Source organism: Giraffa tippelskirchi, chromosome 13 (assembly GCF_054371585.1).
Source record: "Giraffa tippelskirchi isolate mGirTip1 chromosome 13, T2T-mGirTip1v1.2.pri, whole genome shotgun sequence".
Lineage (NCBI taxonomy): Eukaryota > Metazoa > Chordata > Mammalia > Artiodactyla > Giraffidae > Giraffa > Giraffa tippelskirchi.
This window is the reverse complement of record NC_137287.1, coordinates 120,216,445-120,229,697: the sequence shown is the minus strand read 5'-3', so window position 1 is coordinate 120,229,697 and position 13,253 is coordinate 120,216,445. Positions and strand designations below refer to the sequence as shown.

Here is a 13,253-nt window from a genome sequence, read left to right as displayed (position 1 = left end):
CCTGACCCTACTCTGTTCCTGCCCCCTCTCCCCTATCTGTCCTAAGGAATTTGAGATGTTGCCATAGGCAAGTGACTTAATGTCCGTGACCTCAGTGTCCATCTGTAGAATGGGAGTAACAGTAGTGCTTCAGGTTTAAACGGAGTGATACATGAAAAGCGCGTGTAGGAGGGTCAGCCACGTGGCTGGCACTCCCCAGAGTGCCTGTCGGCTTCAGCATCTTCCTCTGTCCAGGGTCGTGCTGACCCTCCTTTACTAGCTGATCAGCGCTTGCGGCTGAGGCCATCCGTGCAGACCTCACAGTGCGCCTCCTGGTCAGGGATGCTGGCCCAGGCCCTCTGGACACCCTGCTGCATGTAGGGTGCGAGAGGTCGACGGCAGTCCTGTTCGTGCCAGCAGAGGATCAGAAGCAACCTCACTATCTGTTAATGAGAGTCGGCCACGCGAGGGGGTGCTGAGCAGCTGGAAGCAAGTGTAGAAGAGGGACCTTTTCCTGTTTGTTTTTATGGTTTGGAATTTTTTTTCGTCTTTGCCATATGCATGTGTTTACTTTAAAAAAAATTAAGGGAAAAAAAGATAAAAGGAAGGGACACATTTCAGGTCCTAGCCATGACCCTAAAAGCTATTACATATTTTAAAATGGGGCTATAGAAAGATTTTAGTTACGCCTGCAGATGCATCGCCCACTGTTTGGATGTGTTAGTGTCCTCGTCCACCCCTCTTGGCTTTGAGTGGAGGAGAACACGTCGCTGTGTTGAGGTTTTCTTGCCTCTGAACCTGTGCCCAAGCCATCACCTCTGCCTAGAATGTCCTACCCTCTCCCTGAGGCTTTTTGAAATCTGACCACCATTTCAAGGCTCTGACAAGCTCTCTGCTCCCTGCAGCCATAGAGTTTTTCTGTTCGTGTGAGTCCTGGAGACACACCTGGTCCCTTGCAGTTGCTGTTTATTACATATACCTTTTAGGTGTTTCTGTGTATTTTTTCCCTCCTGCTCAAGTTCAAGGCTCCGAGTGGTGAGGACCAATGTCTCTAACTTGTCTGTACCCCAGCCGCCCTTGGGCTGACTTTGCACATGGCAGGTGAGCCCCTCACAGCGTTTTCTAAAGTCCACTTTATGCGGTCCAGCCCGGCTCCCTGCATGTAAGATGCTCACCACATTATTTGTGGAACTGAATGAATATCCCCAAATGAAATGGAGATTATATACTGCTTGGGTCTTAAATGACTTAAAACTATTCATCATAAAACCACAATGGTACTACTACTTTTTAATAATAATAGAAGCTAATACTTACACTTATTATATTCCAGGCACTCTTCTAAGACATCATTATATTAAGTAATTTAATCTTCACAACAGCCTCATGAAGCATGGACTATAATTACTATTGTTTTATAAATGAAAAAAACTAGTCCAGAGAGGTTAAGTAACTGGCCCAAGATCACACAGCCAGTGAATATAGATATTCTTTATCTAGTTTTTTTTTGGAGGAAAGATGCCATACATTTCTTTGGGAGTTCAGGAGTACAAATAAAGTCCAGAGCAACTGCTAGCAAGGTGTGATAGCATATAAAATCTGGGGAGATGACCTGTGCCCCACGTCCTAGAATCAGGTCTTATCACTACAGCTTTGGAACCAAGGGCTGTGAGCTTTGCAAAAGACCTTTAAGAACGTTTGAGAGATGTAGGGGGAAGAACCACAGAATTGAAGTGGTGGATGTTTAATCAAATGCCTGTAAGCCTAAGATGTTAGTCAGTCACCTTCCCAGGTGGCAGTAGTGGTAAAGAACCCACCTGCCCACGCAGGAGACGTGAAACACGGGTTCGATCCCTGGGTTGGGAGGGTTCTCTGGAGGAGGGCATGGCAACCCACTCCAGTATTCTTGCCTGGAGAATCCCATGGAGAGAGGAGCCTGGCTGGCTACAGTCCACAGGGTTGCAAAGAGTCGGACACGACTGAAGCGACTGAGCACCTCGCCTTCACAGCAGTAGTTAAGTTATATTTATTGGGAGCAGTGGGGGCATTTTCCTCGCTTGGCATCGTAAGGCCAGCTTGGAGTTTGGGGCCCTTGAGTGTCCCGCTGGTTCTTAGTGGGGTGGCAGTGAGGAATCCCATCCCTGTGGGGACAACACGGGGGCCCCCAGCAGGCCCCTGGGCACCCCGTCGATGCCACGCTCTCCAGGCCCCTGACTGCTCCGTGGATTTGACAGAGGCCGAGTCCAGAGACCGGGCCGGGGCAGGCCTTCAAAAATGTGCTGGCTTCAGGGCCTGCTCGAAAGTGCACTGCTCGCCTCCAGCCGGCAGCACTGCCCAGCGCTGGGCCATCCTGGAGTTGTTGTGACAGCAAAGCTGAGTGCCATGGAAACGATTGTGCAACGGCAGGAGCGGGCCGCCCGCAGGGCGCAGCTTCGACCTGCCCTCCTGTCCGCGTGGGAGCCTACGGAGCCTGGCCAGGGCGCCCTCTGGACTCCAGAGCCCTCTTTTTGTGGAGACACCCACAGGCTCGCTCCCCCCTTTCATGCCAAGAGGCGGCCCTGCTGCCTCCGGTGCCCTGATTCCGGCTGCCACCTTCCAGAGCCCCTGTCCTCCCGGAGGCGCGTCCCCTGGGGCACCGCGGGCGGAGCGCGTGAGCTAGTGGCTGGGGATGCCCTGCAGTGGGCATCCAGGCTGGCCCGGGGCTTCCCTCTGTAAACAGCGCCATGTTGCACCTAGGCCTGGCTGGGCTCTCCCAGCCCAGCGGGGCCTCCCTCCCTGCCCGGGCTCCTGGCATTTCTGGGGGTGGAAGACAGAAGCCAGCCCTGTGTTTTCCAGTCTGCCAGGCTTCTGAGAAATTCACGCTTCAGCCCAGAAACCCCTTCTCCTGCTCAGCCCCGCCCCCTTTCAGAGAAGAGGGTACCTGCCCCCCCTGCCCGCCAGCCTCCTGTTCTCCTCTGACGAGGGGGAAGGACTTCACCCCCGTCCCCTGGTGCCACCCCTTTGGGCACCAGCCTGTCCCCCACCCCAGCCCTAGCTGTCTGATGTCAGAGTGCAGGTCATGGGGGTCACCTGGCCACAGGCTCTTGGCACCTGACCCTGAAGGTGCCTAAATTCAAGCTCTAAATTGCAGCCCTGGGGACTGCCTTGAGGGATCTGCTGGACTTTCAGGGGCCCGTCTGTTTGGCTGATGGAAGGGGGGCAGGAAGGAAAGGTGCTGAAATAGGGGTGACTGGTAGGACAAGGGCCTCCACCTGTGGGTGCCCCGAATTCCCATTGGGGCTCATTCAGGCTGATGGATCTCTTAGGGAGAAAGAAGATGGGATGTTTCCACGTAGACACTGGCACCCCTAATTTCTGCACTGGAAGGTTTGGCATTCTGGCCTCAATTCTTTCAATTCAGTCAGTTCTACTTGACACTCTTGCTGAGCACCTACAGCTACTACGTAGCAGGCAGAGAACTCATCGGAGGGCACTGATTTGCTGACTCGCGTTGTGGTTGGTAACGTGGCCACACGTAGTGTGTGCGCTTGTGCAGAGGGACAGCTCAAGGCCTGCGGTGGGCCACAGGAGAAACGAGCTGATGCAGCCAGGGCCTCCCGGACTGCAACAGTTAACTCTGGTCATTTCAGGTCTGAACAAAAAGTTGCTGTCTTTACCATTAAACCAACGTTTACTGGCGAGGCAGGAAGGCAGGGCAGAGCGGTTCCAAGTCTGCGCCCTGGAATCCCGCCTGCGTTTAAGTCCTGGCTCGGCCACCTGCTGGCCATCACTCTGAGCGAGGCCTCTCAGCTGAGTTCTTGGTTTACTGGACTGCAAAATGGGAATAATAATAATAATACCACCTACTCGGGGAGCCGGGTGAACGCTGACTGGTTAATGCATGTAGATTTCTTAGGCCAGGACCCGGCACCGAGCAAGCGCTCAGAAGGTGCCAGCTTACAGGACGACTTCTTGACAGCTGAGGCCAGCTAGGTCAGTTGACAGGTGCCGGGTGATGGAGGGGCGGTCCCTGCCTGATGGGTCTTGCAGTCTGATGGAAAAGAGGGATAGTAAGTGCGACAGAAACGTGTTTCTGACGCTGAGACACGCTTTGAAGGAGAGACACAGACGCTGTGAGAGGGGACTTCGGACAGTCTTGTCTGGGAGGGCCTCTCAGAGGTGGCGACCTTCTCCTCTGCCGTGTGTGCCGGAAGCCCCCTCACCCGCTCCCTCACGGGCACGCTGCCGCTGTTCCCCAGGCTGGTTCTTGGGCCGGAGGCACAAGGCGGCCTGTGTGGTCTTGTCTTCCTTCTCGGTTCGCTCCATTCCCGTCCCCTCCTCCTCCTCCGCGCGTCTCCCACCTCCCCTCTCCTTCCATCCTTCTCTCTCCTGCTCTTCCTTCTTTCCTTTAAATGCCAGATGGCCTTCATTAAATACATGTAAGATATAAAAAAATAATACAAATAAATACTGTGTACCTACCCCAAGTGTAAAGAAAAAGAGCATAACCATTGTTTTTGTACTCTTCTGGCTTCTAAAACATTTTGCATTTGCAAATCTTTCAGTTCTGTTTCTCTACAAGAGGAGTCTTTTAAAAAAAACTTCTAATTTTCATTCTCACAGTGAACCTCTTTTTTAGGCTAATTTTTTATTAAAAAATTTTTTTAATTGTATCATTTATTTACAATGTTGGGTTAGCTGCAGGTATACAACAAAGTGATTTAATTATACACATACACACATATATTCTATTTTATATGTGTGTGTGTATGTGTAATCAGTCATGTCCAGCTCTTTGCGACCCATGGACTGTAGCCCACCAGGCCCCTCTGACCATGGCATTTCCCAGGCAAGAACACTGGAGTGGGTTGCCATTTCCTACTCCAGGGGACCTTCCTGACCCAGGGATGGAACTCGAGTCTCCTGCACTGGCAGGTGGATTCTTTACTACGGTGCCACCTGGGAAGCCCATTTTATGTATATAGTATGTTAAAATCTTTACTATCACACTCCGTGCTCAGATTTTCAAACGCCTCATAAATGCCCTTTTTTCCCACGGTTTGTCTTGACTGTTGAACTGTGATTTCTGTTTCTTTTCCTTGTCTGGGCGCCCTTCATCTTTCCCCCTAGCTGTCTTTGCTTTGGAGAAACAGGTGGCTTGCACGGAGCCTGGGTTTTGTTGACTGCAGCTCCTAGGTGCTGTTGATCATTGTTGCTTCGTCCCCAGCATTTCCTGTGAATCAGTAGTGAAACGAGCGGCTGGATCGGGTTGGGTCTGATGCTTTGGGCGAGGCTCCCTCCCAGGTTGCAGAGTGTTCCTCCATCAGAGTGCTTGGGTCTGTCTCTCTTCTGCAGTGGTCATACCCATGATGCTCTAAGCCTGGATTGAGCACATTTTTTTCCCACTCTTTTTTAAAAATTTGGAATTGGAGGGTAATTGCTTTACAATATTGTGCTGGCTTCTGCCAGACAACAGTGTGAATCAGCCCTCAGTACACACACGTCCCCTCCCTCTTGAACTCCCCTCACGCACCTCATCCTACCCCTCTAGGTTGTCACCCGGCACCGGGTTGACCTCCATGGAGCACAGAATTTTGAAATGTATTTTCTCCCCTCCCACCTTAGACTTAGTGCTATCCTCACTCAATTTTGTGTTTGTCTCTTTGCTTGAAAAAAAATAATTTCACCACTTGTTTGACTCTCTAAGCAAGATGTTGAGTTGCACAAGTCTTGCATGCTTATGAACTTCACATAAACGCGGTCACGCTGTAACTAGTTTTCTGCAGCTTGCTTTTTCCTTCAACATGACGTTCATGGCCATTCAAAGGTTGTCGTTTTTATAGCTGCACTTCTTTCCTCTTCTCTGCCTTGTTGTAGTCCATTGTAGAGCTCGTCAATCCACTGTACTGATTGTGGACATCTGGTCATTTCCAGTTTTTTCCCCCCTATGCTGGTAGAAACAGTGCTTTCCAGAATGTCCTTTCTGTGCACACAGAAGAGTTTCTGTCTGGTTGTACTTACAAGTGGAATTGCTTGGTCACTGGGCGTACACTTCTGCCGCGTTAGTTGACAACACCAAAGTGTCTTCGGAAGCGGTTGTACCAGTTTATTCTCCCATCAGCCTCGGAGAAGTCATTCCATGGCTCCGCACCCTCCCACCGTTTGATGCTGATGATTACTCAAGTGTTGGCACAACTCGTGTGAGTGAGATGCTCTCTCTCCACGAACAGCAACTTGTAATGTAGTTACATTTATCTTTGAAAAAGTCTGTGCTTTCTGAGCATTGTTTGGGATGGTGCTACTGAAAATGTGTCATGGGACTGACAGCATCTGTGTGACCTGGGAGCATGTCAGAAGTGCAAATTCTTGGGCCCCGCCCACCCCCCCCCCGACATGCTGAATCAGAAACACTAGGGTTGGCCCAGCAATCAGCACTTTTACTAGCCTGCCAGTTATTCTGATGCTCCTCGAGCTGGAAGAACTGGTCTAGGAAGTCCCTTTCTCCCCGGATGACAGAAGGTGAAGCTTCTCCTGTATTGTCTTCCACTTACATCACGGCCTTACCTTTCACACTTAAGTTTGTAATCCACCCGAATTCCATTGGCATGTCCAAAACAAAGTACAGTTCTCATTTCCTTGCTTTCTCTGTGGATGAGGGGTGTCCCAGCTCATCCATTGAGAAGCCCATCCTTTCCCTGCGGGCCTGTAACCCATCACTGTAAACGGTGTTTCCAAGCGAGTGCTGGCGGCCTTCCTGGTCTCTCAGCTTTGCTCCATAGATGAGTTTGTCCCCGGTGACAGTTCTTAATCACAGCCACCTTGTGGATATTCTTGATTTCTGGTAGGTTTAGTCACCAGCTGGTTGTTCCCCAGTAAGTGTCTTTTGGCTTTTCTGCAGACACATTAAGAGAGTCAGCTCATCAGGCTTCACAGAATGGCACTGAATCCTGATGTCAACTTTAGATCGAATCCTTCATTCAAGTTGGGGAAAATGGATGCTGTACAGGACTGTGTGTTTACAGGGTCCTTCTCAAACCTGCTCAAGGGCATCTGTTATAAGAGAGGTAAAGCGCAAGCCCCCTCTCGCAGGGCTTGCTGTCATTCTGGCCCCTGGCCCTGCCACATGGGCTGGGCTGCACCTCACAAGCTCATCACCACGGTCCCCACACCTGCCTCCTCCCCTCGAAGCTCAGTGGCCCCAGGGGACTCGTCCCCAGGGTTGGAATGACAAAGAGCTGTAGCTGGAAAGCTGACCCTTATATCTCTAAGTGTCTCCAGTTTCCTGAGGCTTAGTTCAGTTCAGTTCAGTCGCTTAGTCGTGTCCGACTCTTTTGACTCCCATGGACTGTAGCACACCAGGCCTCTCTGTCCATCACCAACTCCCGGAGTTTACTCAAACTCATGTCCATAGCATCAGTGATGCCATCCAACCATCTCATCCTCTGTCGTCCCCTTCTCCTCCCACCTTCAATCTTTGCCAGCATCAGGGTCTTTCAAATGAGTCAGTTCTTTGCATCAGGTGGCCAAAGTATTGGAGTTTCAGCTTCAGCATCAGTCCTTCCAATGAATATTCAGGACTGACTTCCTTTAGGATTGACTGGTTGGATCTCCTTGCAGTCCAAGGGACTCTCAAGAGTCTTCTCCAACACCACAGTTCAAAAGCATCAATTCTTCGGCACTCAGCTTTCTTTATAGTCAAAACTCTCACATCCATACATGAACACTGGAAAAACCATAGCCTTGACTAGATGGAGCTTTGTTGGCAAAGTAATGTCTCTGCTTTTTAATATGCTGTCTGGGCTGGTCATAACTTTTCTTAAAAGTTATTAAAAGGAGCAAGTGTCTTTTAATTTCATGGCTGCAGTCACCATCCTGAGGCTAGGCTGCTCTTAAAAATCTGCCTCCTGCTAAGGTCTTTTCATGGGCAATTTGTAGCCACATCCCAGTTGGCAGATGAAATGCACTCAGAATAGAGATGCTAACAAATGGAGAAAGTTTCTCCTCCTTGAAGCTGGACGGAGTGAAAAACGAAGGTTGAGAGTCCTAGATTCCAGTCACATCTCAAGCCTGTTCACGGCGTAGTTTAACATGCTGACTGCATACCAAGCTCGGTGCAAGATGCTCTGGGGGCTGTGGTCCTTGTGGAACTTTGGAGCCAGGACTCCACCAGTCAGATAAGGAGCCCGCAGGGGACAGAGAGCCTGGCCCACAGCTCAGAGCCCCTGGGTTTCCCCTAGGACAGCAAAACATGATTTCTGTTTCCCTTGCAATCTTCTCTGCAGAGACGGGCATTACAGTGCCCCACGTCTGACCACGACGAAGTCAACACTGGATTGCCAATACTCAGAAGCCACAGTTTGTCCATTCATTTGTTCCTTCTTTCATTTAGCCATTCACCCAACAGCTATGTGTTGTTCACTGCCGGGGATACTGCAGGGAACACAGACTGCTCTCCTTGAGCTCATGGTCTAAGCATTGATGGTAACACCAGGTAGAACAAGTGCTATGACAAAAGGTAAGGTAGGGCCAAGGGGCATGGACAGTAGTGGCAGAGGGGCTGCTATTCCAGAAGGGGAGCATCCCTGAGGTGACACGAGCAGAGATCCTGCTGAGAGGCCTGCGGATACCTAAGGGAACAGCATCCTTGGAGAGGGAACAGCAAGTGCAAGGGCCCTGGGGTAGGAGTATGCTTGGCGCATTTGGAGTGTAGAAGGCAGGCTGGGGGGCGGGCGTACCGGGGACAGTGAGGAAGAGAAATGCATCTGCTTCGATCTTAAAGGAATGGCCTTTGCTGAGGCCAAGTGGGATCCCTGGGTCGCAGCAGTGGGTGGTGCTGGCTGGTGAGAGTTCATCCAAATGGAATTCTTACTGAAGGCCAGCGGGCGTCCAGCTGTGTATAGTTGCAGCCTGGCAGCCACTCACCTCTGTCACTTTGTGGGATCTCCTGGAGCTCCCCGTCACATGGGCCCCTGACTCTGGAGGCTAAGATGGAGAGAGGGTACCTTCTATGCCACCAGAGCCCCAAGCCAGAACCAGAGTGACACCACGGGGAGGCTCAGGTTCTCTCGGGTCTGGATACACAGGTTGTTGGTGATTTTGTAGGGAGCGGGCTTCAACTTTCCTCTCCTGCTGGAGATTATTGCCAACAGAAGCAAGCAGAGACGGCTCTAGTCACACCTGGGAAACTGCCATCTCTCTCTCTGTTTTGGCCGCACAGATTCTTCATTGCAGTGCGTGGGCTTCTGTTGTGGAGTGTGGGCTCTAGAGCGCGTGGGCTCAGTAGTTGCGATACGCTGGCTTAGCTGCCCCACAGCCGGTGGGATCTTAGTTCCTCCACCAGAGATGCATCCCCTGCCTTGGAAGGCAGATTCTTAACCACGGGACCACCAGGGAAGTCCTGCCATCTCTCGCTGAACCCCAGGCCTTGGCTGTACATTAAGTCTTAGGAATATCTAGCACCATCTCACCTTTTAGATTTGTACCCCAGGCTTGGCCTTGTGGTCCCAAAGGGGCCAAGCCACTCTTTGCTTATTAAATCTCATCCCCTAGATCAACTGCAGTGAACATGGTGTGTTACTGCACTCTCATTTTTCCTTGAATACTAGATGGGTGACTTCTACTGTGTAACCTTGATAAAAGTTGGGGTCTCCCAAGGACTAGTCTCTGCTCAGAGCTGCAGTCAAAGAAGCAAGTTCTGACTGCCAGGTGATAATTACAAAACAATTCCCATCTTCAGTAGATTGAGGCAAGCTGGGTAGGTTTAAATTCCAACTCTGTGACTTAGCACCTGTATAAGCTGTGTGTGACCCCCTATCTCTCTGTGCCTGTTTCATCACCTGTGAAATGGGGACAGTTAATACCTACTCTGTAGGATTACCAGAGCAGACCGAGGGCATCTCCTTGCTCTATTTAATCATAATTATATGTGGAATGCTTTGTAGAAAGTGATCTAAATTTTAAAAAATAATTGTAATTATTATTCTGCTGCATAAAATTCTTATTCCACTCCCCTGCCTTGGAAGGCAGATTCTTGCCCACTGGACCACCAGGGAAGTCCTGCCATCTGTCACTTCAGAAGGTTTCATCTGCAACTAACACAACAGCTGACCTACCACCTTCCTATTAGCCGGGGTTTCAGACCAGCCACTGGAGGCCACAAAAGAAAACAGAATTAACTGGGCAAATTCTGGTTAAATCTAAACCAGTTAGGAGTTTGTGTTTCACTCATTGACTCGGCTGTCTCCGTGAACATTTACTGAGCGCCTGCTGTGTGCTGGGCTCTGTCCTTGGTGCTGGGGTTATGGCAGTGAATGAGACGAGGTCCCTGCTCTCACAGGGTGATGACAACCCAGTGACCATGTCTCGAACTTCAAGATACAGGCCCTTCTAGCCTGAGCCATGCTAACCCTCCCCGCCAACAAGGGGCCATCACCATGGTAACCATGTGCGAGGGAAAGGTGGGCTTCACCCTGGTCCAGCTAATGCTAAGCTTCTGTGAACGCTGGCATGTGCCCAGAGCTGTCAGTGACCATAAATGAGACGATATATGTGAAAGCCCGGGCTTGGCAAGAGGGCGCTCACTGAATGTTGTTTCATGGGCCCATGCATGTGCGGTCCTTTAGAAGTTGTGGAAATGAACTTGACCACCTGCCGCCTGTCTTGCCAAGGAGCCAAGCTCCGCTGTCAATGCCTGGGGTGCAGCTCGGACACTGCCCTCTCAGCCTTGATGGAGGGGGATTGCATGTGGATTTGGAGCTCTGCATCGTGAGGTCTGATTCGGGTGGACGGTGGGCTTGGGGGAGGCTGCTGGGACTGAGGCCCCAGGAAGTTGGCCAGGACGTGTGGCCCGTCTCACATTGCTGGACCAGAGCAGGCAGAGGGCATCTCCTCGGAGGCTGGCTCAGCACAGGGCACCTCCCCCCGCCCCTCAGTGCTTGGCACCTTCTTGGCTGCCAGCCACCGACCTGCCCTCCCCCCAGTTAGCACCTCAGCTTCTTACTCGAAACCGGAGCCTCATAAGTGCCATGTTTACTCATCCCGAGACCTGAGGACAGTTTGGGACAAGGTGGAGCATTTTTCTCGTAGGCCACGCGGTCTTGCTGGTAAGACACTGGGGCTTCCGGGGGGCTTGGCTTCCGGGGCCTCTGGCTCGCAGAAGGTTGGTGACTCAGAGGCCGCTGTGCATGCCGCTGGCCCAGTGCAGCCGGCGCACTGTGGAGGGTGGCCTGGGTCGGGGCAGGAGGGCCCTCTCGGCAGGATGTGAAAATGCACCTCTGGGGGCCTGGCTGACCTCAGACCCACCCACACTGCAAATTTAGAGCAGCTTCCAAGGTGAAAGTGCTTTGGTGAGAGAAGGTGGCCTGGTCACCCATCAATTCAATCTGTTAACCAAATGTTTTCTGTGAGGTAGACTAGTACACACCAGCCATGTTAATAGGAACGGACGCCAACACAGAGTTTTCTGGTAACTTGCATTACAATTACAGTTGGCTCCCATTCCATTGGTGAATGTGTGTCGGGGGTGCTTGCAACATGCTGGATGCTGTTTACAGCACCTGTGTCAACACACTGATTCCCTCTAAAACTGTTCAAATTCCCTCTCAGATTAAGAACCAGCATTGCCCCCTTTCTGCAGGGCAGGTGCGGAGTGGGTCGAGGCTTGCCTCAAGTCCACGGCAGGGCCGAGCTGGCCAGACCTGGACCCTGGCACCCCCTTGCGTGTTTCCCTGCGGCTCTGCCCTGGGTGTAGGTCCCTGCTCACTGCCCTCAGCCCCTGTGCCGGGCCGGCCGTGGTCACCACCCTCAACACGTACGACCCTGCCAGACACAGAAAGGCCACACCGCTGAGGTCAGGGTGGGAGGGGAGGGGAGGGGGCTACTGGCCAGAGGAGCCGGGCCGCAGTAGGGGCTGGCTGTGTGCAGAGAGGCCAGGTGTGCGGCGGGGAGAGGCGGCTTAGCCGTGCGGTGCACAGGGGTGTGTGTGGGGGGGTGGGGAGAACGCTGGGCCGCGACCGCGCCTATTGCTTGCTCACACCCTGCCCCGATGGTGACCCTGGGTGCCACGCTGGCGGACGCCCACCCTGGGGGCACATGCGGAGATATCAGTGGTGGTCTTGGGCAGAGCAGCTGCCCTAACAGAATTCCAGAGACTGGAAAGGCCCGCCTCCAATCATCACACTGGGGGTCCAGCCTTCCCCATCGGGAGCTGGGGGACACAGTTGGGTCCCTAGTACGGACTGTGCTGTCCCGAGCAAGGTGAAGGTTTGCTCGCGGGGCTTGAGTCAGGAGTTAGGGCTCTGTTCGCATGTCCTGGAAGAGCTAAGGTATCTGAGGGACACCAGGGGTGATGTCACACACACAGTCCTCGCCGGGCACTCCAAGTGGTGAGGTGCAAGCTGTCCGTGCCAGGCCCGGGCCTGTGACTCTCACTGGGAGAAATGTAGGATCAGGTCCCTCTTGGACTGGTGGAATTCCTTTCCAGGCAGCCAGTGGCTTCTTGGCCTGGACAGGGTGGCTGGGGGGCCCGGGGCCCAGGTGTGTCTTGCGGTCACCCAGCTGCTTGCTCCTGCACCGTCCTCCTCCTCCTCCTCCTCCCCGGGCGGGCAGACGGTCAGGGGGGCTCCACGCTGAGGGCTTGCCAGGTGCATGTGGCACCAGCACTTGCTGGACAGACAGTGAGGTCCATCAGTTGTCACACCAAACTGGGCTGAGGGCCTCGAGAGGGAGACAGATGTGGCTGAAAGCTTTCAGGGGCCAATTTCAGGACCAAATGCCTAAGGCTCATGGAGCATGAAGTGGTCAGGATGCCCCCTTGGGGGAGATGGGCTTAGGTCGGGCTCTGGAAACACATGGATATATGTAAGGGTGTCCTTCTTGTTGGGGGGTGGGCTGTGTGGTCAGCGGGTCATGACACACGTGGCAGGACACAGAACAATCTGGAAGGTGAACTGATGGAAGGATAAGGTGGAGATGAGACTAGGTGATTCAGCAAATAGCCAATGAATCCTTTCTAAGCAGCAGGAGCTGTGCTGGTTTTCGAAGGAAAGGTGGCGTGAGGCAGGCCTGTGGTTTTGGACTTTTTCTCAGAGGCCTCGAGGGACTTCTGTGCGCTTCAGTGACACGAGGAACGTAGCTCGGCATGGAGCGGTTTCTCCTTGCCCCGCGCTCCCCTCCTCCCCCACCTGGCCTGTCTGACCCGCCTCAGTTCCCTCTCCTGCACGGGCAAAGCTTTAAGGAAACACAGACATCTTCACAGAAATGCTTGGTTAATTCCTCTAACCTCCAAAGACAAAGCT

General features: G+C 52.5%; 1 protein-coding gene across 8 annotated transcripts in view; it reads left to right on the top strand.

Annotated features, from left to right (window-relative positions):
- Positions 1-13,253, top strand: part of NFATC2 (nuclear factor of activated T cells 2) — a 154,634-nt gene that overhangs the window by 129,122 nt on the left and 12,259 nt on the right. The gene's annotated exons all lie outside the window — the stretch shown is intronic.